Source organism: Anguilla rostrata, chromosome 12 (assembly GCF_018555375.3).
Source record: "Anguilla rostrata isolate EN2019 chromosome 12, ASM1855537v3, whole genome shotgun sequence".
NCBI classification, from domain to species: domain Eukaryota; kingdom Metazoa; phylum Chordata; class Actinopteri; order Anguilliformes; family Anguillidae; genus Anguilla; species Anguilla rostrata.
The window spans coordinates 6,148,210-6,173,327 of NC_057944.1; the positions used below are offsets into that span (position 1 = coordinate 6,148,210).

The window sequence follows — 25,118 nt, forward strand, 5'->3', positions numbered from 1 at the left end:
ATGCATTGGGTGACAGGCAGGAGTACACTCTGGACATGCCGCCAATCTATCGCAGGGCACACTCACCATTCACTCACACCTATGGGCAATTTAGGCTCTCCAATTAGACCGTGGGAGGATACCCACATGGGCACAAGGAGAACATGCAAACTCCATACAGAAAGGACAAGCAGCGATTCAAACCAAGGACCTTCTTGCTGTGAGGGGACGGTGCTACCCACTGCACTACTGTATTTACACATATATACTATTCCAATAATAGTTCATTACACAAGTCAGCCTTTGTGAACATTTCATAGACTGTATCTCACCTAACGTGAGACCACATGGCATAACTGTAAGTGTGCTGTAACTAGGCATGGGTACGAGAAATGGATTGATCAATTACTCGGATACGTGCGTACTCAACCTTTTTCTTTTCTCATAAAGGCCATGCATTGGTTCCATTTATTAATTTATCACAGTATGTAAAAAAAGAAACACATTAAAATGGAGGATATGTCTTCATCCAATATGAATAAAGCGAATAGGTGTTTTGACATGTTTTGATTGCATTACGCTTTTTGTGGGTGGGCCTTTGCATAGGCGGGATAATGCCGCCCGGCTGAGCATAATGCCGTTTGCATACCCCAAGCTGAGGGAAACTGCATGAGGCAAATTTGCTACCTCTGTCAACTGAAAAGAAAACATGTATTTTTTTAAAAAAATTATTCCAGCAAATATCCTAAACCCTATAGCTATAGCAACGGAAGCATCTTTCTAGTACCTAAACCGGGTTACCTCATATTAAAATTCAGTTTGGTTTTAAGTCAAAATGGTCTCACAACATGTTTGCTATCACAGACAGCTAGCTAGCCAACTACTGAATTACATTTGAAACAGAGGCTACACTATAAGCTTAGAGTAGACTAGGTTCTCTCTACAGTTATTTTTGGACATCAAGCTGATGTTGTTATGACACTGTAGCTGTTGGCATGTTAACGCTTACAAGTTTTTACTTTATTTATCGAGTCAGACCAATGTGCATTTATTTAGAATGGCAATTTAACTTTTGCAGGAGCCTGTTCATAGTTGGGTGTATATGGGAAAATAATGCCCACATCCAAGCCAAATCAGAACTGAGTATTCAGCCAAGCCATTGTATTGGTTTCATGGGCGTGCAACACTTGTGTGTTGAGAATAATATTATATGTACCATATCGGAAACTAGCTTTGTTTATTGACACAATAGGCTATAAGCATTAAGACTTATTATGATGGAAACATTTGGGTACTGACGTGCATTGTCATGCGTGCATGCATTTTCTATACAACAAACAGTGCTGTCCGGTCAAAATGCATTCTAAAAACGGATTCTTCCCCATGCTAGGAATTGTTTTGGAATCGAGTACATTATACGATCACTCAATCTGTGAAATAACTGAAAATCACCATCCCTAGCTCTGACTTCCAGTAACTGCACTAATTTATGAAAGCCATGTGGCTGACAGGGTGGCAAAATGGACTGCGTTTCCCAAGCTGCTTGAGCGGTCAAAGAGAATACGAATGACTCCGCTCTCACCACAGTGCCCAGCAAGGGACGGGTTCTGATGGCAAATTCCCCTCGTGTGAAAGTAATCAGTCGTAGAAATTCTCCTCACATAAATTAACCGGCTGAACCTGGTCGTCGTGTGACGTGCTGTCGCGCTGACATGAAGGGCGATGAGAGATGCCCGCGCCCTCCCGGAAGTCTCGGGCATTCGGTGGGTAACAGGGCCGAGGGCACTGGCCCCGGAAGATAGCTCCACTCGGCCAGGCGACAGCCACAGATGGATGGCAGTTCGCCGCCCCCCTCAGAGGGGGCACTAGCTCGGTGACACCCGGTGACAGATTTGACACGCTGTGGTGACACGAGAGGCGTTGCGGTACAAGGCCTCTGAGAATTCACCTGAGCTACGCTGAGGTAAGGTGAAGAGAGGTGGAAAAGCCAGTGTGACATCATGCATAGTGTATGCACTTCCTGTACGACAGGCATTTTGCCAGGTAAGCTTCTTCCACATTCCCACATGCCACTACCCGTTAAAGCGATGATAATGAACTATTTGCTTGAGATTGCAATACCAGCCATTAAGATAATGCGTATGACTACTGTACATAGTGATTATTAGTATTGCATACATTGTACAAAATCTAAATTACATTATTAATGACTATTGTATTTATAGTTTTTCAGCCAAGTTACACTTTCAGGCAAATAAGTAAACAGGAGGCCTCTGCAGTTCTTAATAAAGGCCTGTATTTCAGAGCCTGTTATTACATAGAGAATCAATAATAGTCTGGACCAAAAGACCAATGAAACTTAATTTGGCTTATTTTATGAGAAAAACCAGACTGCAGTGTGCCTTCAGTTGTATTAAAGTGATTGTAGAAGTAAATCCACGAATGGCTTCAGACTACATTGTATGGGGTTATTATGGTATGTATTGAGCATCATAATCAACAGTATGAGAAACAAATAGCATTATAACGACTTATATCAGCATAAATATTTCCATCTTTTCCTATGTGGGGATTAAATGGGTGGAGTTCAATTTATTACCGGGCTCTGAGCTACTGGGTCCAGGTCCTTCATGATGTCATGAAGGACCTGACGTAATGGCCAATAAATGTTTTCTTTTTTATTTTATTGTCTCATTGCATATCCCCTCCCATAGTTTGAGGCAAATAAGAGGTTTTTCAATCCAGGTTTTATTAAATGTGTGTTATTATAGTTACTGACATTACTTATATATACAGATATCTTGTGAATGTGTAGTGGATACATCCCTCTGTGACAATTTATGATTTTCAGCCCCTTTACACTCACTTTAAATTAAATGAAGACAGATTATGTTGATTTAGGCTGTCATGTCTGCTCAAAAATGAACTTTGTCACAGCTGCTTATCATATTTGATATACGCTGCTTGGTAGCATGCATGTGTGTATTAATATGGCTTTCAAAACTACTGTGCTAACACAGGGCTAGCTGTGATTGTAGGGCTGGGAACCAAAACCCATTACCAATATGACACCCTTTCCCATATGACCAGCACCTACTGCACCCAATGGCAACGCAGACTTTGGTGCCTCATTCCAGTGCCACATGCCTTCACTAGCTAGCGTTACACTCGACACAGTCAGTGGGTATGTTTACATGCACAGTCCTATTCCGATATTATTCTACATAAGGGGGCGGCACACTGGCGCAGTGGGTAGCACTGTCGCCTCACAGCAAGAAGGTCATTGGTTTGAATCGTGGTTTGGGCCTTTCTGTGTGGAGTTTGCACGTTTCCTCCGGGTACTCCGGTTTCCTCCCGCAGTCCAAAGACATGCAGGTAGGCTAATTGGAGACTCTAAATTTCCCATATGTATAGGTGTGAGAGTGAATGGTGTGTGTGCCCTGCGATAGATTGGCGGCCTGTCCAGGTTGTATTCCTGCCTCTCGCCATCATGAAGGCGCGCTGCAATCATCGAGCCAAACCCCATACGTTTCCTGAGCTCGATCATTATCAGAAGAAGCTCTTGACAATCACACAGAACTGCAGATACATATGGGGTAACTGAAACAGTTCCACAAATTTACAGTGGAATGTGCAGATTGTGTTGATTAAGGCCATCGTGTCTGTTAAAAAATGAATTGCGGCACAACTGTTCATCATGTTGATCTACACTGCTCAGTGTTTGGACTTCATGTTCATTTTCCTGCTTCCAGGTATGAATGGATGATGAAACTCCATTTTTTTCACTCCAAAGCAAGAAAATGATTTATCACCATGCACAAACCATGTACCCCAACTGCAATATGACCTGAACAAATTTAAGATACATGCTATTAACTAAGAAAACAAAAACAAATCTCATCTGAAAATGGCTGATGTGGGTGCAGGTTTTTTGTTCTAGCCCAGCACTCAGACACCTGATTCTACCCATCAAGGTCTTGATTGAAGGCCAAAATTAGTTAATTAGTCGACGCGCATCAAATGCACATCAACAAAAAAAAAATCTGTTTTAGTTTTTAGTTAGGTAATGCACCGTGCCCATTGCAGTAATGGAAGGAACATTAATGAGTCTGTCATTCTGTCATTTCAAATATCATTCAGCTAAGTGGTACATCAGTCACAGTGATGAGGACCTGAGTTCAATCTACGCAATGAGGACTTTCTTTTCAAGCATGGGTGAACTGTGAGCACACCGCAGGTAAACACTTGTTTCTTCACCCCTCGTGTACAGGGAAGAGTTTGATTTGTCCCTGTGTTCAGGGGCACGCCTGGCAAGGTGGCCAAGAATATGAACAGCCCCCCCTGGTGCACCATGCCCCCCCCCCCCCCAAACTTAAGCGATGTGCGATGCAGGAAGACAAAGAACAGTACCACTGTTGCATGTTGTTGTTGGAATTAAACATTTGTTAGGTTGTGATGGGGTAAGAAAGTAATACAATTTGCTGATTTCCCACGAGACCCCATAACTGGTTCTTGGTCTCCCCTCTGCCTCCTCTCCTAAAAAAAAAAACAAACAAAAAAAAAACATTGAATCATCACAAGGGTCTCTTATGTATGAGACCTGTGTACCCTTTCCTGGTTAAATAAATCATATAAATGTTACTTTTATGCATGTGTTGTGTGTAATTTTAAATGTTAGCATCTCTGTCATGCGTCTCTGGACCAATACAAGTACCATTTAGGAGACTATACAATACCATGCTGATAATGTCATCAAGGTTCTATTCTTCCTCTACTTGGCATTCCAGATCAGCCATGGTCTGACTATCACAGGCGTATGTTTATGGCTTTCCTTTTTTTTGCACAACTGAGATATAATATATAATAATATATGAATGCACATATATAACATAATAATATATGAATGCACTGCAGTAGCTGCCATTTCTGAAGATGCATTCTGGCCCTGTTTCCAGTTCTGCGGCATATTTTGCTTCGCTATCAAACATATCCACCACAGGCATCATGCTGCATCTCTGGGAGTTTCATGGCAGGTAACTCATTTTTATGTATTTGTTTATTCTGAACTAACATCAACAGCGACTGCATTACTGGGGTGTGGCTGTGACAAGCTCAGAGGAAGACATTGAGGTCAGCTATCGAAAATTAACCAGACTGGTCTTTAAAGCAAACCACTGATAAAGAGTATTATTAAATGTGCGTGACTGAGGAGTGTTTGGTAGAGTTCGTTGGGTAACTTTGCGGCCGGGGGTTTGGTTCCCTGCCATGACGGGGGGGGGTTGGGGGGGGGGGGTTTGGGGGGTGTCTGTCCACTCTCCATAAAATAAAAATAAACACATGAAAATGTGACAGGTCAACTCTTAAATACTTTGCAAATCCTTGCCCTTTTACTTCATATTGCCACCAAGTCTATACACAATGCTTCCAATCCAGGCTGTACTATTTCTCACCTATCAATATGACCAGTTAGCATTCCCTTATCTTACTTTAAAAAAAAAAAAACAGACTTTGATGATTCCAATACCATTTTACACATTTAACTGCAATATTGTTTGCACATCGCATGGCAATTCTGTGCCTACAAGCGTAGTTCGCAACCACCACTTAAAACACAAACAGCAGACAAACATTCCGTCAAAGTGAGCGTACAAATTACGGTGAATGGCTCTTGGATCAAAGGGATATTCAAAAGGCAGCGACTTGAGCAGCCCGAAGATCTGTTGAAATGCCATGTTTAAGGCCCTGCTTAATTCAGCATGGTCTTCGCACCTAGTATGTGACAAATGAAGATAATTAGCGAAGCCTGTCTGACTCAGTACTTACAACTGAATGTGGCTTTTTGATTGCAGTAGATTTTTATGTCCTTTCTGCAGGGCCTATCATTTTCAGTCAGTAGGTTTACAACTGGATAGCGAGATAGTCAGATATATATATATATAGTTGTAACCTGACCCCATAATTTTCAAAGGTTCTTGATCCATGTTAGAACCAAACACATTAGCGTACCACTGTGTTTACTGCGTTCATAATTTCCCAAAATTATCTTCAGTAAATGAATCACACTTGAAAAAATGAACTGAATGGCTCATAATTAAGCTTAAATGCCACAAGTTTGCGTTTTTCTTCCAGCAGCGACGGCATTGCATCAGAATATGAATCACCGACCACACATCACAAACATGTATTTAGACAGCCAGGTTGCTCCTGACAACGACATCAGCATCATCACGAACGCTCGCACTTCGCGTGACGTGCCAATGCCCCGCTCACGGTGCGTGCCCCCGTTTAGATCCGAGGCGGTAATGAACACAGTGGCTCCCGTGTCCCAGCAGGTTCCCCGCGAGGAGGAAGAAAAGGGGCGTGATTCCACGTTCCTCGGATACGATAGAGCTCGGCGCGATGAGGAAACACTGATTTAGCGTATCCTTGGATACACCTTGGCGGAGTCTTTGTGTCAGCAACAGCGCTACCTTATCCCCCCATCGAGGATATCTTTCACAGGAAATGGGTTTCACGGTCCCCGGGAAGGGTGAAATTCAACATTACCGAAGGTTAACTGTGCTACTTGGATTTTGATATTGTCAGGGAGGCCACTTGTTAAAAATAAGCCATACCTAGCAAGCACAGCATTTAAAAAATTATATTTTAAGTTGTGTAAAACATACTTCGGCACAATGATGCCATTGTAATAATATCACAAGCAGTCTGTAAAGCATTAAGGCTAATAAAGCTTTAAAAATAAATTTAAAAAATATGAGGTAGAATAATCTTACACACCCAGCTACTGTAATTGAACCCTTAACAGAGCAGGTGCTACACTGCAATGCCACAGGTACAGAACAGCTGGTACATCCCCTGTACTTCTTTTTTCACCATTTTTCGCTTCTAAAGTCATCGCATGGCCTCTGTACTGATGTCTGAGAGCGACCAAGAGGGATGAGCATTTAACAGGTATATACCTGCACGTCTAAAATAGAAATATCTCCAGGCAGGCTTCACACTTCACACTCATTATCACAAGAATGGCATCTTCGAGCGCCATAAAATTCCTGTGGAGAGCACCGTCCGGACAGATTGCTGTGCCCGACAGCCATTTAGCTGTCAGTGTTCTGCCAAGTGTCTGCCTCTACCCCCTAAGCCCGATGTTGGGATCGATGTCTCAGCCCAGATCCAAAAAAAAACGCCACAAATCCATTGTGACCTCTCTTTTCTTTCCTGGGGGGCCACCATAATGAAAGCACACTGAGAAAGCTGCGGTTTTTCAGCTCAGTCCAGCTGTAACATCATACACACACGAAACACCAGTGCATGACCACATGATCAGAATCAGTGCATGACCACATGATCAGAAGCAGTGCATGACCACATGACCAGAAGCAGTGCATGACCACATGATCTGAGTACAGAGTACAGGAAAATATGGTGATACTGGCTGATTTCCAGGTGATTCAAGCTGTGTTTAACTTTTACTAAGCTCCTGCTGGGCAAGAAACGGAGACCACAACCATAAAATTCATGGCACCTTATGAAGATACATCTCCTCTACAGCACATAGACACGTCCTCTACACCACATAGACAGATCCTCTACACCACATAGACACATCCTCTACACCACATAGACACGTCCTCTACACCACATAGACACATCTCCGGGCCGTGTAATCAAGTACATGGGTACTCACGAGCAGGTTCATAAATGTCTAGAAACAAATGTAATCGGGAAGTCATAATAATAATTGTTATGGCAAATGGACTGCATTTATATAGCGCTTTTATCCAAAGCGCTTTACAATTGGTGCCTCTCATTCACCCATTCACACACACACTCACACACCAACAGTGAAAGGCTGCCATGCAAGGTACCAATCAGCTCGTTGGGAGCAATTAGGGGTTAGGTGTCTCGCTCAGGGACACTTCGACACGCCCAGGATGGGGGATCAAACCGGCAACCCTCCGACAGCCAGACAACCGCTCTTACCTCCTGAGCTACGTCGCCGCTGCATTCAGCAATCTTTCCACGGATGGCAAAAAGGCTAGAACCTGTGCCATGGTTCAAAATAAGCTTTCATCTTGTCCAAGACCATTCGCATGCAGATAAAATGCCCTATGGTGCCTTTATGTGGGTTTGCAGTTATGTGGGTTTAGGCACAAAAAATGAAAATATAAAAAAGAGTACTTGAACAAAAGGGCAAGCAGTTTGCAATCATTTAGAGGAAATTGTAAAATGGTCCACCCCCTCAATATCCCACAATCCTCAAGTTGAAATCCCGAACGAGCACACATGCTTGGCTTAAATACAGAACTTTTTAGCTTAGCTAGGCCTGATTAACGGCATTAAACATGGGTGAAGCTTCTATATGTTAGCAATTAAGCTGGGAAAACACTGTACAATTTTAGAAGAATTTTTCCAAAATTCACCACAACTCATTGCTGACCATATTTCAGAAACATATGAGACCCCATTCTATCATAATCAGTCTGAAGTTTCCAATTTAATATTAATGTATGTTAATGTGAAAAATGTTATTTTTGGCTGTTTTAGGGTTTCATCTTGTTTTAGTAGAACTATATCTTGGCTTTCATAATCTGTATGTCTTAATGCTTAATGCTTGAAAAAGTTGTAAGATGACAGCACCAGTGTTTTGCATCATTTGGAAGCTAGCCAGCTTAGCTACAGTCACCAGTCACACAATCACCTCAGCTGAGTTTGTGTCTACAAGCTACTGGGTTCATCTGATTTCACTTGAGAATTGTCTTGGCTTTCATAATCTGTATGTCTTTTATGATCTGTGTATCTTAATGTCAAATTCAGAGTGAAATATAGTTTTGAAGCTTTAAAACATAACATGACAAGGTACTTACATTTTGCGACGTCTGGAGGCTAGCCAGCTTGCCGTCACCTGTCATCAGTCACATCATATTGGCTGCTTTTGCAGCTACAAGCTAATGTATTGGGTTCCATCTGATTTTACTTAAAAATGTCTTTGCTTTCATTATCTGCATGTCTTAATGTCAAATTCAGAGTAAAAGCATAGTTTTAAAGGTTTTAAACCTAAGATAACAAGGTAGCAGCGGAGTTGCGTTAGGCTACAAGGACCCAGCCCAATGTCACCAGTCACACGTAGCGACTGCAATCTCGCGGCTCAACTTAAAAGGCATTTTTCTTAAAAAAAATGGTTTGGTGGCACTCAAAATGAAATGGGACATATCACTTGATATTTGGAGTAGAGAGATCCAGTAGTATATGAAACTCCAAATATGTTTCGGGATCAATGTGACTGATTATGATCACATACTGAAATCTGTATGCAGTGAGTGATCAATGTGACAAGGTCAATAACGTCAGGCTACTTGCCTCGATGTCCTTCCAACAACAACACAGCGACGCCTGTTTTCTGTGCTACGACATGGTCTCTGAGCAACCACTCACTGTCACTGCCCAGCAAAAACATGGCGCTCTAATTACAACAACGGAACAGAGGAAGGAGGCTGCAGCAGCACATCCATCACCGCGGACCCGAGGAGCTGGAACTGTGGCAGGAACACAGCTGTCTAAAGGCAACCGTTACAGATAAAGGAAGACTGCAGCCAAAAAGAAATAGCACTGGCATTTAAACAGCCTTAAAACTAAATATTAAATAGCAATATGGCTGAAAGCTTACATTAACCATTGCAGGGAACAGCATCACTACACAGGTAGCTGGCCGGCTAGCTTAACTACATTTCCTAGTAGTGAGGTGTTGGCTACCGCCTCCTTACAATGAATCTTTAAAAAATCCAAATATGAAAATTATCTCAAAAGTTTCACAAGTAGAAAATAGTCTCAAACCACATAATGCCATCTGCTCATTTTTGTCAAGACAAAATGTGTCTATTTTGGTTTCTCATTTCAAAATAATGCTTTGGCCACTACAATCACATGTTCCTCCTTAGTCACCATGCTCATGTCAAAGAACAAACAGTGTAGCCTGTATGACGTAGCATTTTTGGCAGTTTGTAATCGCGCATTGTGCGGGGGTCTGTAGCATGAACATTTTCCTGGCTGCACAGTGTATTCCCGGCGTAACCCACTGATTCAAACCAATCATTTTGTTGTGAAGATTGTGACTGACAGCAGATTTTAGCACTACCCATTTTTGGCGTCGCGATACCTCAATCTTCCCTCACTAGCAGCCCTCATGTTCTCCTTCCTAGAGGAGAGGGGCTGCAATGTAGAGTTTAAGTCAGTGTTTAATCCACTTCCTTGCCTTTAGTGTGGATCAGTACCGTACGCATTATCTATTACTGTGCTAATGCTACGTGCAAGCAGCGAAGGATTTCCCTGCCATTATCTTGGTGTCTTGTATGATATAAAAATAGCGGTAGCCTTTTTAAGAAGCTTACACAGTATTATATTTGTATATATTTTGCCCAAACAAGAAAGGAACTAAAAAGAAAAGGCTTGAGCCCAGCTTTTTGTCCTTTGTGAGCCTCCATATTGAATGTGCTTCTAAGGCCTCAGACATGCCATTTCAGATTGCTTCAGCAACGCAGATTTACGACATACTGTAGCAAAGCCATTGCAATGAATGACTTATGTTGTATGTTGCTTTACACGACTGGCACCTGAAAGGGCAAAGGAGGTTGCTTTCCAAAATAAAAGCCTTCATTAAATGACTTCTTTTGAGCTGCAAACTCCAAACTGCTGTGCTTTTTTGTGCTCTGAATTGCAATGCAAGAATAGAACAGTATTCACAGTAACAATTATATGACAGATTGAATAAAATGTTATGTTGATACAGAAATAACAGGGTTCTGAAAAAGCAGCACAGATGTGGGTTAAGGTGTTAGAGGAAGAAAATACAGAAATTCATTCACTTCCATATCCTTTTTTATTCTTTTCAGCATAACAAATGAGTTATGTTGAAATCTGATTATCTTCTTGCACCCCTCAATGTCAACAGACTCTGTAATGTGGGACCAAATGTTATCTAAGAGTTGAATTAACACTGGGCATTTGACTGTATACTTCTGCATAAGTTGTGTCATGGTTGTGTGCTACACACAGGTGCAGGTAGTGGCAAAAAAGTGGAAACACTTTGGTAAACAAGGGACACAAAGCAAAAGCAGGTACCTCGACAAAGACGATTACACATTAACATCTCAGCAAGCTCAGGGTTATGCACAAAAAATGTTTGAAATGCCAAATAATTAATCAAAATAAAAATAAAACTGACTGCAAAATTTCAATCTAGGGGGTGAGCAGACAGTTTCCTCAGGAACGGTCTACGGAGAACTCCCGCAGAACAGGCCGCCACAGCCGGCTCGCAGGGCACAAAGCACTCATTACAGCGGCTAATGCGAGTTAGCGAGCACTGGCGGGCAAAGAGCAGGGAAAATGGACTACCGCGCAGTGGAGAAATGCGATACGGCCAGATAAATCATCCGCCGCCATGTTCTTCACGAATGCCCGAGTGCACGCGCGGCCCGCACTCCGGAAGCTGATAGGCCCGTGCGGTTCCGGCAGCGGAGGGCTCCGGCAGTCCGTGGCGAAGGGTGCGTTTTCCCGGAACGGTCGGGTGCACTTAGCCCCTCAGAAGGTAAAGCTAGCATGAATCACAGCTTAACGATCCCGTGCGATCTCCCTCAGCCCGTGCTGCGCCGTTTCTCTCCTGCCATGGTAATTGTAGGCGCAATGCTATTTTGCTGTAGTTGAAAGCGGTTGCGTTATGACCAACAGAAACCTGGTCTTAAGTCATCAGACGTAGGCTATGTCAGTGGGTGGGATCATTTGATTGACATGTCGTGAAACTGCACTTGAATTGAAGAAAGTGATAATGAAAGCAGCAGTGAACTGAAACTCTGTGGTGACTGGAATTGCAGTGCACCAAATTTATTACGCAATAAATAATTAGAAAGTTATTGGAATAAGAGAAAATTCATGGAAGGAGGTGTTGGGAGTATTTTCAATTTCAAAGTCTAAATGCCTGATGGTGTGGCCTCTGGCCTTTCTAGCATTAAACTGCTAGGGAATAAATACATGTCAAGGTGATGCAATGATAAAATGATTTGTACATAATTTTATCCCCAAGGAATTATTTAATGTGATAGCATTAACACTTAAATGTTTAATTTCATTGGATTTTATTTGATTCAACATTCGATTCAGTGTTTATTTATTCATTTCTATTACTTCCACCCCTCATATGTGTGATTTTCCTCGTATCATTCAGGTATACAGAAATACAGTGGGCAGGGCAGTGTTCATCAGTGCTCAGTATACATCATCAGCCTCCTAAACCTCCACAATGGAGAAAGGCTGGTCATCTGGTCATACAGTCTGAAGACACATCTCTTCAGACTGTACCTGGACTAACTATCACTACTCTGCAAGGCACTCCCAATCTAGGATCACTCTTATCACTTGAATTTTGTTCCTGTAGCACTTTCGCGTTACCATTGTATCTGCATCCAGCACTTGTATTGCACTTGTATCGTTATCTTGATGTTGTAGCTCGTCGTCATGCTTACCATAACTTTCTGACCGAGCCTATGCATACTGTTTGAACTAGGCTTATTGTGTTCGTGGCTATGAATGACTGTTACACAATGAGTATAGTACCTTATCAGACCAGTGTTGTTCCAATGACCTTCGGTATGCACTTATTGTACTGTATTTCATTTTGGATAAAAGCGTCTGCCAAATAAATGTAATGTACAGTAATGGCATCTAAGGAAATAAAACTCCATCACCTTGTTAGTGATGTATTTGTGATGTGTGTTAGTGATGATGTATTGGTGGTGGGTGAGGTGAGTTCCCCTTCATCACTGTAAAGCACTTTGAGCGTTCGGAAGTTCTGAAAAGTGCTATATAAATGCAATGATATATATATATATATTCCTCTGACACAGTCATTGTTAACTTTTGGCATCTTTCAAATGCTTTGGTGAATGAAGTCTGAGTCAATCGAGTGGCTTGATCTTTCTGATTAGCCTCTTTGGTTTTCAGAAACGTGCCCTAGGCTGCCGGACATGTCCTACTTTAAAATGGCTGATCAGATTTAATGTATTAAAATTAGGGCTGTCAAGGTCAACGCATTAACTCGTGTGATTCATTTTAATTACAAGGTTTCCTTACAAGTGTTAAAGATAGGATGTTGGATAGGATATCGGGTCATGGATCGGTACTTTTAGAAACCGCCACAGCCAACATAAGAAAATGTGCTTAATTATGTTTTTTTATTTAAAGTTTAACATGTCAATCATTAAATATTTATCACATGAGATAATATGTTTACTTTGACAGCCATAAAATCCTTTTTCGAGTTGTCTACTCTTGACATCTCACTGGAGCTTTGCTTACAAATAACATGCCGGTTGTCTTTCTCCAACACCTTGTCGTGTGCGCAGACAACTGACATTTTCTTGGCTTGGGAGTAAAGTATCAACGAAACTCTGCAGCAAGGTGTAGGACACATCAGAGACACATGATGATTTTTTTTTTTTAATATGTGGTTAAATGTATGCTGGTTTTCATGCTGGTATGCCAATTTGCAATTGAAACTCCTGTTTTATAAATGCATGATGCCTGTCTGTTGTGATATTATAGTTAAATTACCATTATTATAAGAATTTGGTTACTATTAATCAGCAACACGCTACACCAACACAAAATGGCGGTTTTTCAGGCGGAAAGAAAATAAGAATAAATATGCAAGAGAGCAGACAGTGGGTTGCTGAAGGAACCACGCTATTTATCATTAATCATGAATGCTGTCAGAGATATAACTTCATTTCTACAAATCCAAATATCATACAAAAAACACTTTGGCAGTCGTATGGGCACATCCACGCAGGACAACCTGGGAAGCATATTTACAACAAACAGCCAAAAAAGACAGCAATGGCCCTCCAAGATCATACGCAAAAGATACCCAGAACACCTAGCACCCATTGACCACAGTCTCTGTCCTTGTCGACCCCATTACAAAGGGACAAACAAGCCCTGTGCACCATCCAAAATGCATCGGCTCAGTAGATTTAATTGGCTTTGTCATACATGCAGTATCTGCTATAGCATCTGGTATGTTTCTGGCTTGAGGTTCCCCTGGTGTTTTGGTGTTTTTTCCACCTATGATGCAAAGCTTTATGTGTCATCACCTTCGTTTCCTCTCATCTGCGGTGTGAAGGGGGTAGCTGAAGATGTAGCGTACCCAAGGTGTAGCCGCAGCAACAGCCCAGGGTGTAGTGGGACCCAGGGGAGGCTGTCAGACTGAAAATGTTTTCAATTTTTCAATTATACCACCGGACCTGGGTCACATACATATTTTTTGTTAATTCAAATACTTTTCTACGCTTTACTGTTCTTGTCTGGTGTATTGGAACCAATGAAATACTCTCAAAAAGTTCAAACCTCGCCTTCTGTTATATTGGCAGGCTCAATTACACCAGGCAAGATCAACAGAGCACTGAAAAGTATTTGAATCCAAAACAAATAGTATTTGACCCAGGCTTGAATACCACAAAGGAAAGTTACCATTTTATAAACCGCTATTGGGCTAGCCTGCTAGTACGGTTGTGGTACTGTACAAACTTGCTGTATTCACACCTCAATGGCAGAGCAAAAGCCGAAACGCATACATAGCTAAAGTCGAACTCATATTAAGGATGAGCGGTTTGTTCACACTGACCAAGCTGCTAAATGTGTCTTTTCTTTAAAGGTCCTGGAAAGTGAAATCGGTGAATTATTTGCTGATATGTTGTTTTTATACCTTTTATCCTTGGATTCACAAGTGGCACAGGAATATTTTTAAATGATTACTTTCGCCCTTGGCTAGATGGCAGGTTTTCAGTGGGCTGAGAACAATTCACTGCAGCGCTACGGCCGATGAAATCCTTTATACTTGTAAGAAATGCCTAAGTATTGCACCTTCTCTGGATGCAGAAAAAACTATAAGTTGTTTACTTTTCCAAAAAAATGAAGAGACCCACAAAAAATGGGTTTTATTTCTGGAGGCCCACAGGCACTGCAGTATTGCAATAAGCCAAAACAGTTAAGATTTGTAGTGCCAATTTTCGCTAGGACTATGTACAAAAACAATTTTTTTTGCAAAAAACAAAAAAAAACAAAACTAGCACTAGTGCATGGTGCAGTGTCTTCCCTCTGTTCACTGCCCACCCAACTGTTGATGCCAACTGATATTTTTATTTTAATTTAAAATGTATTTTACAGAGCAATAGGCTACTCAGTATGTCTAGATATGCATTCTTAGTTTTTGTTTCCAGAGGGGCTGGAAGTCTAATGTGTGGCAGTCTAATGTCACTGCACGGGACAACCTACTCTACCCAAGGTCATGTTTACATATGACATGTCTTATGGATATGAATATTAATAAGTGCAGGATGCATGTCCACCCTGTCCTTGTCTGCTGAAGAGGCCACGGCAATCTAATAGTGTTTATTACAATGTCATGGTTATAATTAGTGTGAAAACTTGAAATGAATATTGAGAAGGCAATCAGGTGTGACTTCTGGGGAATATAATCACAATTTGAATTCAGTTTCCTGGACCTTTATGTAACTGATTGGTTAGTAAACATGTTTACATCACAGAAGGTATTTGATAGACTAGCAAACAAGATCTTTATAAATCATCGGATCACTGGTGTTTGGATCTATACAGTAGCTAACATTAGCTACAATAATGGATACTGGCAAGAGATAACACTAATGCTAGCTTTTATACCTAGCGAGGGCAGAGACATTTTTGCTGAGTGATCCAGCTTCGTATCTTCATTAGCAAGATGTATGTTACATATTTTATTTGCTGTGATAGATCCCTTGCAGCATTTCAGCTACATCCCGTTCTACTGCTAATTTACAGCAGGCTGGCCAGTGGAGGAAGGGCTCCCTCTATATAGCCAGGTTCTTCTCGAGATTTCTTCTCACCACCGTTTGAGGGTTCTACCCCCACTGGGATTTTTTTACCTTATGTACTTGCTATTTGTCAGTTCAGGCCTGGTGTTTGCTCTGTTTGCTATTTTTGCTGTTTCTTGCCTTGCTACTCTGTAAAGTGTCTTTGTGACAGTTCTCTGTAAAAAGCACTATACAAATAAAATTGAATTGAATTGAATGTTTCACAATTTAAATGCAAAATATTTTTAATGCTCAAAATTTCCTTTTCTTGTTTGTTCTTTGTAATCTACTCACCCAATCTGTCACACTGCTATTTGCTATCCATTCAGTTTCAGTAAATTTCTGTATACTCTTTAATGCTATGTTGTCTGCTACAAAAAGAGATTGACATTAATGGTGCTTTTCATAACAGTGGAGGCATAAACTTTATTTTTTAATGAAGTTCCTCATCATGTGATATAGTACAAAATCATTCCTGCCTGTGTTGTAAAGACTGACCCTCCACTTGGCAGACGAAACACGAGTCTTGCAAAGAGGTCTTTGCAGCACGGCAGTCTGGGCATTATCGTGGGCGTCTGTCAGAATTCATTTTTGGCTGGACCGCAACAGCGGGGCCAGCCCTACAAAACGCGAATGTCTATGACTGAGTCACTGAGTGATGAAGTTAAACCATTGGTCAGCCGAGTTATGAATTTACACCATTGGTCGGCCGGTCCAGCCGTATACTAGGTTTTGACCTGGTCTTGTTATTAATCGCTTGAGGGGTGGAAGCCTGTCCTGTCATTCAGGCCTTTCACTCCAAGCAAATTGTTCGAGGTCCCTCGGCAAGAAAAACGTTTTCCACAAACTCAAAAGAACGTAACGCCAGGCCACTTCACTCAGATGCAAGATGGGCCTTCTTCCACCTCCCTGTGACCAAACGTCTAACAACAAACGTGGAGGAGAGCTATCCCGAGTGAGCTCGCTTGAAAGAGAACTGCCAGCCGCGAGGTCGAAAATCCTGGCTCACTGCTCAGGCTTCTCTGAGAATTTCAAATGACAAAAACGACAGGAAAAAAAAAAAGTTCTGGGGATTCGCACTCTACAAAAAAAAAGAGCGACATTTATTATCTGCTGAAACCAAAAGCCTGTCAGAATGGTAGAGCGATTGAGTATTAACGTCGCTGTTGTTCATTGAGTTGTCTGGATGCCTGAAACCAGGGTGATTTGCAAAGCTTAGAATTTTTACACAATCCCTTTACGGCATAGCTGGACAGAAACCGTGAATCAAATACCAAAATACCGTGCTCAAACATACCACGTGCATGATTTAAGTGTTAAGTGACCACGCAAATACTGATCAGCTTCGTTCATCCTGTGTTTCCTTCTCCTTTGAACTGGGAGAAGGATCCTAATCACAGGACACACAGGACGAAGCTGACCAGTATTTGCACACCCGTTTTTACGCCCAGAAGATATCTCCAAAAACAAAGACCTGATGCACAATGCCATTAGGGAGGTCGAAGCCAGAAGGTGTCTTGATCTAATAAGGACCAGGCGTATTTCTTTCATATGCAAAACTATGTGCTGTTGATCATGTTAAATCAAATTATACCCAGTGCAAATTCACAAATTGCCCTGCTGTGCTTCTGATAACACCATCTATAAATGAAAGAGTATTCACTCCATCTTAAATATCTTCTCTTGTGAATTAACCACACAATGGGGAAAATTGCTCCTTGCTTTGGCAGAAAATAATTTGGCAAATCACTTCCAAAGCTTGGGAAATAACAGGATGAGTCATCATTAGTCAGTAAAAAGGAAAGATAATTGAGAAAGATTAACACTGGGCGCTGTGTCCTGTGTAAAAGCTTAATTGAGATTAAATGAGACAGAATTTGATTGGGCATTCCAATCATTCGCCACACAATCACACTATAAGAGCCTGTGTATCAACCAAAAAACGTACTTCCAACATACTTGCCTTTAAATTCCAAATCAAATACAAGACCTCAATACTGAAATACTCATTAACTTTTGTTTTAGCTTGGTAGGAGTAAGCAGAGATTGATACAGGCATGTACGGTTAATGGTAATGTGTGATATCCCTACTCCATTACTTAGACTATATGAACATTGCTTTCCTGTTTAATGGCAGTGATTTAGCAATATGGAAAAATACCCTTAACCCATATGGCTGAACATGCTGGTATTCGACGTCCTCTGTCCTGTCTTCTGCTTACTGACAGCGATGTTTGTGTTCTGCCAAAGCTCATTCAGTCCTTTCAACAGAACGTCAGGTCCATTCTTTACCATTGCTCCATTTGCAGCAGCCATCAAATCTCTCATTTTAGTGCTACTGCACGGGTTTGCCCAGAGGCATTTTGCAACCGGAGACAGTATCATTGAAGCATTTTAATCCGTTCTCCAGCACGCAGGGTTACTGCACTGTGGAATATTCATTTTGTGCCATCATTTACAAGTCATTGATTTTTCAGATTTTCTATTTTCTATAAGCAATCAAATTGGATACTTCATTGCTTTGCTGCATGAAAACGTCCACGGCGACCTAAGAGTTATTATCTACATCATGAAAGATTCATTATGAACATGAAAAAAACCAGAGGTCTTCAGCTATAACGGTCAACCACACAGTCAAGGCAGGGCAAGCTACAAGGGGAAAAACAAACCACATGCAAGTCCACATTGTACTGCCAGCCATCATTCTGAACTGAACCTGGTTCGCACTAGACCCGGGTGCATTATTATAAATTGCATAGCAGATTAAGCTTCACATACAGTCGGTCATATATCTTAAACAATTCATTTCTGTGTTTTTATATGAACAATTAATCTCAATATCTTTTACACAGGCTTTGCACTTATACCCCAACAACGTCGATAAAGTTATTAAAGGTATTAAAGAGTTTATATATATATATTGTTTCCTCTCTGGCCTATGTTTTTAATTAGCCCAGATAGTTTTTGTGTGCAAGGAAAGGACATTTTGGATGCTTATAGTTCCTCAGGAATTGCTGACTTTGTAATGGCTGGTATAGGGGCATCAACATATTTGTGGTTTAAAGCAAAAACATGCACTTCAGGCAACTTGCATAGTGATGTTGCATCCAGAGCTTGTAAACGTGTACATTTCCTGATTATTATTTAATTACATTTAATCTTATCTTCAGTTGGAATTATGGCATGGCTTCCTGTATCAACAGTACTACATATGAGAGAAAGCAGAATCAAATCGACAGGACTGCCACAAATCAACAGGACTCAAAATGGTTCCAGCTTGTACAATTCCAATTTGCAGGCAAAAAGAAGAGACAGGAATATCTTCAAGTCATTTTCTTCAGTTACCTTTATATAACCTAGGTCTATTGAAAATTTGGCTTGCTTATCTCACAAGGGATGTCAACCATTCCAGTTCACCTGTCCACTTTGACCTCCCAACGCCTCAACGCCTGATCCATAAATTCAGACTCATATTTTCGGTTACGGCAACCGAGCTGAAACTGTTCCGTTTCACGGTCAGACGGAATCATCGCTTTAATTTAAATTTGAAAGTAGCCTGGCTAGCGCTAACACTAGTCATTCACGGGCAAACGATACAGCTGTGATTTTGTAACATGATAAAATACCAAGAATCGGATAATGGAAATGAACTTTACGTCTGTTATAATCACAGTTTTGGGGGTTGTTTTAGCTAAGGCGGCACGGGGGAGCAGTGGGTAGCACTGTCGCCTCACAGCAAGAAGGCTATGGGTTCGAATCTCAGCTTGGGGCCTTTCTGTGTGGAGTTTGCATGTTCTCCCCATGTCCGCATGGGTTTCCCCCGAGTACTCCGGTTTCCTCCCACAGTCCAAAGTAGGTAGGCTAATTGGACTCTAAATTGTCAATAGGTATGAGTGTGAGCAAGAATGGTGTGTGTGCCCTGCAATAGATTGGTGGCCTGTCCAGGGTGTATTCCTGCCTCTCGTCCAATGCATGCTGGGATAGGCTCCAGCACCCCCCGCGACTCTACTCAGAATAAGTGGGCATAGAAAATGGATGGATGGATGGATGTTTTTAGCTATGTAATGGCTCACAAGGAGGCACTGCCCCCCCCCCCCCTTAAGGTTGTCTTAACCTTCACCAATGCCGTCATGGCAAGGCTACACAAGCACAACTCTCAACCAAGTGGTTCCTGTCCAAGATGCAAAAGGCTCTGTAAACAACAGGCTATGCTGTGTGTATGAAGCACAGAAATCAAATCCACCAAAAGGAAATTACTAACTTGTCTTCACAGCAAAGAGATGGTCACTGAAAGAGTGGCACATTTCATTTGAGACGTACCTTAGCTATTTTAAGATATATGCTAGCAGTATAATTGATGTGCTGTCAGGTTCCACAGGTCTCAACTGAGGCAGGTCATTAATTTAATCATTATTTTCCAGCGGTGTCACCACAGTGTGTAATTGTATTGTAAGAAAGCAATCAACTGCCAAAGTTACCAGCCTTATCATCCTTGCACTTTTCAACAGGGAATTCATATTTGCTACTCTGTATCTGGAATAGCCTTGATATTATTTTAACATTACAGATTTGACTGCTACCACCAGCACCATTATTATTATTATTATTATTATTATTATCATCATCATCATCATTCAGATTTCATTGCTGACGTATGAGGGACACGAAAACCTCATAATAGAAAAAAATTCAGTCACCCCTTACAAAACAACGCGCAAGGTTCCGAATAAAGACAATGACGCTAAAGAGGACCGCCAGTGTTACGGTACCGCAGTGAAGTTCTGCTAGTTAGCTTTGAACACATTAACTGGTGCTGAGTTATCTGTCAGTGGCCCCAAGTGGCCACCGGAATACTCAGCATCCCTGTCTGCTCCGTAGTGCCGCCGCTCTACACCGCTGCTGCTGCTGACTGGTCAAAGATATTTCAGCACCAGCCGCACGAGAACAGAGTCGCTCTGACGCGGACACACCCGAGTCAGAAAGACAACCCCTGCCGCTGCAATACACCATCGATCACGGGAGCCCAGCGGTCTAGTCTAGGCGATGTACCTACAGTACTACTGCAAGGATCAACTCCATCAACATGGCGTATACAGATGTATAACGTGTAATTGACCGTACACTACCAATTTAAGAAATAAAGCAATATCGAATAAAGTCATTTTTCAAAAATATGAAGGCATATGTGTGGACATATAATAAACAAGTTTAAGAAAGACTTGTTTATTTAAAAAAAAAAAAAAAAAGCCTGAAAGACGGCACTGAAAACGAAAATGCATTTACACTTCCTGCATTAATATTTATGAAGATCTCCCACAGTACAAATTGCAACGAATTCAAACAGAAACCTATGCATTTGTCTGGCGCCTCCAACAGGAAAAAGTAGCCTATTCACTTGTATTTATTAACATATAGCAAGGTCCTAGATGATGAAAAAATACTGTAATTAGGTAAATACACTACTTTCGAAAGCAATATGTCGGTCTCTGGTCCTTGATCCTGTTAAAGGTCGAGTTCAGCCCATGTGCGTTATTGCAATCACAACAGACACAGATAGGCTACCGTACAGTAGCCTATAATGGTAGATATATTGTTCAAGGCAATCGCGATATTGCAAACCACTATCACTATTTAATAACCCTTACAGTACATAGTGATATATATATATATATATATATATGTATCACTATATATATATATATATGCAGTCAAGCCATTTCCATTTCCAGCACACCTTCCTTTGATATTGAATTACCTTTGCTTTCACCATCTTAGTCTCTGCAAAAGCGCGTGATGTCCGCCGCACAAGTTACGGTCATATTTCGTCTTGCCATACATTTTCACCTGCGTTGCTACACACATTACACGCTCTGCCCTCAATAAAGTCATCCTGGAGGGAGCGCATACCAACTACGCCACTTTTCAGTTACATTGCCATATTTAAAGATAATTTGCAACTCCTAAATGCACAGATCTCCATTGCTGCATTGATTGTCGGTGTTATAAACGGAAACAAATAATAGTAGTTTTACTGATACAGAGGACCCGTCCCGCATCTCTCCCCTGGGACGTTGTAATATGCTGAGACGTCTTAAGGTCTTTTGTTTTTTAGTTATCTCTATGTATGCATAAAACGTGCAAAGAAGGCGAAACCAGCTAACAGTGCACTGTCTCGTCTCGTATGCGCAAATTCAATCATGATGTAAAACCGTACCAAAGGTATAAAAAAATTATCGCATTATCAAACGGAGACTAGAGAGGCTGTGTTATAGTATTTACCTATGAACTGTTCCATTAATTTGCCACGAATTTTAGGTTAAGTCATGTGTCCAGGCAGGGTACAATTCCTCAAAAAAATGTCTAAATATTGGTAGCCTAACTGACTTTAAACGGGAACCACAATGAAATACTTACATATACAAAAATAGGACATCCGAGAGGGTTCTTTATTGTAAAATCGCAGTCGGTTCGCCCAGATGAAGAAAGTCTTAAACGTAGTGCCGAACAATCATTTTGCAATCCAAAGGAAAATAATAAAAATCAAACGGAGGAAGCAGAGCTTCGTAAAAATCCCTTTGTTACCCGCATTGATTAGCGTGAAAACCGCACCTTAATTCCAACTTGATCCAAGTGAGATAAAAAAGAACAACGACCAAAGAAAAAAATCCACAACCCAATACTGTACTTCCAGACGTGTCTTGTAACAATTAGACACAGCTCCCGAGCAAATCTCACGATATGGCCTTCCGGTTCAAGTTTAAAGCATCGAAGATGGTAAAATAGTCTTGGAAATGTATTTCTGAAACTGTTGTGCGCTCGTTCCCTTTTTGTTTCCCTGAAGACGACTCGGTGGGTAATTAATGTATGTAACCATTCAGCGAGAGATCTGATCCCCGAAGACAATCGGCACATTCATACCGCGATGCCAGCGAAAAAGACGCATGGAAGCCGGGGCTCTCTTTTTTAATCGCGAGCGCGTTTCACAATTCAACTTGCTTCCACGGGACTCGTGTTGCGTTGAGGAACGTCGAATATCTTAGCCGCGCCACGATGAAGTGAACCATTGTGGTATATTCCCTTTATTTCAGGAATCGCTAATGATAACCAACTAACCAATACGGGCAGCTGTTCGTGATAATGTCGTTCATCTCATCCCGGTTTATTGCCATGGGTCTCCGCATCCTTTGCAGCGAATAGAAGGAATCCCACCCACGTATGTTTTATGTCCGTATTTTCCTGATAGATGCATCAATAGATATCAGGACGCGTGCATATGTGTGCTGTGAGTCTATGGCTGTATCGAGTAAGCCCTCCTCTCTCCTTAGCCGGAAAATAAGGAAGTCTTGTGAGGATGGCCGTGACAAAAATGAACAGCTACATAATGGTAGGGTTTATTTTTATTTTTTGGCACGCCAGAACATTTGAACGTCGCTTAGAAGTGAATAAATACCTCTAGGGTATGATCCTTCGGTTAATTGCGGTGCATGTAGGGTTAAACTCACGATATCTCCTCAATCCACGTCCAATTTTGCAGCAATGCGTAGACTATCTAGAGCTCTTCTTTCCTCCCACAATAAATATGGGTTCCAATGTTTTATTTCATTCGAGTTCGTCAGTGTTGTTGGCACGAGAGAGTTATTCTGGTTTTGGATTGGTAGTCTGCTGAAGAACAACTGAAGATAGAGTCCTCCTGCTGGGCTGCATTCGGATGCCGTGTGACCGTATTTTTGCATCACAGTCGCATTCTGAAACTTTCCACAACCACGCAGTTGATTTTCAAGCGCTTGAAATTACTCTTGCGATGAAAGCGGGCTTTCTACGGACCAATGGATTCATTTAAATGAGCGCTGGACCGAACATGCACTTTTTTAAAAAAAAATTCCCCTCCGGTGTGCCCATGTCCGAGGACTACGTTTTGTATTTCACCATCACTGTACTCTTCGGTATTGTTGTCCGGTATCCGCCTGTAGGACGAGTGGTACCGTGATGAGTAGAGATGAGGGTATAAATTTGACCCACGCAGTAGGGTAGCCTATCGCTTCAGAGACTCCTGCAGTTTATATCCAACTCTTCTGTATTCAATCCATGTTCGTATGGAAAAAGTGCGAATAAAATAGCGACAGCCGAAGCATACGCGTCCACGATGCTACAACGCTACACAATAAAGAGAGGAGTCGCTGTCCAATTCCTGGAACGACCAAGAGCACGTCCCTTGTACCGACAGAATATTTCCCGGGGTAGCACCACGTTTGCAGAACGCTTTAGCAAGCGAAGAGGGAATTGTTGGTTTTTGTCGGGCTACCTTCGGTCTGCGGTGACCGTATCATTGAACAGATATTCCAGCTGTAGGGCTTGTCAGTGTGTTTTATTCTTCGTGAACTAATTGCAGTACGTATTAGCTATGGAGCTGCAGTAACATTCGTTTTCGCAACATGTAATTATGTAAATCCAACCGCCCGGGAAAAAAAATCGAAAGAACATGTAAATGGAGGAGGTTTCCGACAGAAACGGGTCCTAAAACGTGCTGTGTGCCTCGGTGAAATCGCTCTTATTTGCAATGCCAAATCAGTTAGCGACGCAATTGCCTTTGAGTTTAGACATGCAATGCATACAATACATTACTTAGTGATAACGTGACAATGGCTTTATTGTTAGTTATCCTTAAATGACTCGGTAAAACAGATGTTACAGTATTGTGGGCCTATACTTACTGCACTAAATGTGAATTTTGATGAAACACACAATGAGTTTATTCAGGAAGAGTAAGCTTATTTACTTACATTGTAATACACTTCATTTGGAATATGACAGGTCTAAGTAAAGCTTAACAAGTCATCTTAATTGCACTATTTTGCCTACTTACTGTTAATTTACAGCAAAAAATCAAACCTCAAGATAGCAGTCATTTCCATAAATTTATACTTTTCAGAAACAGACTTCACTAAGTTCAACCCGGCGAAAACTTTGTGCGCTGAATTACTATAGTGTCTAGACAAGGAGAAACCAGATTTATTTATCTTCTCCGTGTTTCGTTGCTAAACCCAGTTCGGCTTTTTCTCTGTAACATGGGGGAGTAACTGAACCTTCTGATTTTCTTTCTAGCGTAAACATCACTACTATCCAACCGATTTACTCTGGAGCTGTATGTGGGCCACATCACTACAGTTGAAATATCTTGGTGGGAGACTGTTTGCTTGCCCAACAGATAGTCTGTGTCTCTCGCACTACTTATTGTGCCACACT

The 25,118-nt window shown here is 41.5% G+C and overlaps 1 protein-coding gene across 1 annotated transcript in view; it reads right to left on the reverse strand.

Annotated features, from left to right (window-relative positions):
- lrfn1 (leucine rich repeat and fibronectin type III domain containing 1) overlaps positions 1 to 24,594 on the reverse strand; it is a 194,578-nt gene extending 169,984 nt beyond the window's left edge. Inside the window, exon 1 of the mRNA XM_064302444.1 lies at positions 22,290 to 24,594. The gene's annotated coding sequence lies outside the window, so the exon portion shown is untranslated. The remainder of the gene's footprint in view (positions 1 to 22,289) is intronic.
- Positions 24,595 to 25,118: the final 524 nt, after the last annotated feature.